Source organism: Austrofundulus limnaeus, unplaced genomic scaffold (genome assembly GCF_001266775.1).
Source record: "Austrofundulus limnaeus strain Quisiro unplaced genomic scaffold, Austrofundulus_limnaeus-1.0 Scaffold3442, whole genome shotgun sequence".
NCBI lineage: Eukaryota > Metazoa > Chordata > Actinopteri > Cyprinodontiformes > Rivulidae > Austrofundulus > Austrofundulus limnaeus.
This window is the reverse complement of record NW_013955844.1, coordinates 1,461-1,959: the sequence shown is the minus strand read 5'-3', so window position 1 is coordinate 1,959 and position 499 is coordinate 1,461. Positions and strand designations below refer to the sequence as shown.

Here is a 499-nt window from a genome sequence, read left to right as displayed (position 1 = left end):
TAATCTGACCTTCATAGTGAGGGTAGGGGTGTAATCTGACCTTCATGGTGAGGGTAGGGGTGTAATCTGACCTTCATAGTGAGGGTAGGGGTGTAATCTGACCTTCATGGTGAGGGTAGTGTATAATCTGACCTTCATAGTGAGGGTAGGGGTGTAATCTGACCTTCATGGTGAGGGTAGTGTATAATCTGACCTTCATAGTGAGAGTAGGGGTGTAATCTGAACTTCATGGTGAGGGTAAGGGTATAATCTGACCTTCATGGTGAGGGTAAGGGTGTAATCTGACCTTCATAGTAAGGGTAAGGGTATAATCTGAACTTCATGGTGAGGGTAAGGGTATAATCTGACCTTCATGGTGAGGGTAAGGGTGTAATCTGACCTTCATAGTAAGGGTAAGGGTATAATCTGAACTTCATGGTGAGGGTAAGGGTATAATCTGACCTTCATGGTGAGGGTAAGGGTATAATCTGACCTTCATGGTGAGGGTAGGGGTGTAATC

The 499-nt window shown here is 45.1% G+C and overlaps 1 long non-coding RNA gene across 3 annotated transcripts in view; it reads right to left on the bottom strand.

The window, feature by feature from the left end:
• The window catches only part of LOC106511877 (uncharacterized), a 4,503-nt gene extending 4,010 nt beyond the window's left edge, over positions 1 to 493 (bottom strand). For all 3 annotated transcript variants that reach the window (XR_001309562.1, XR_001309563.1, XR_001309564.1), the window contains exon 1: positions 10 to 493. This is a non-coding gene — a long non-coding RNA (uncharacterized LOC106511877). The remainder of the gene's footprint in view (positions 1 to 9) is intronic.
• Positions 494 to 499: the final 6 nt, after the last annotated feature.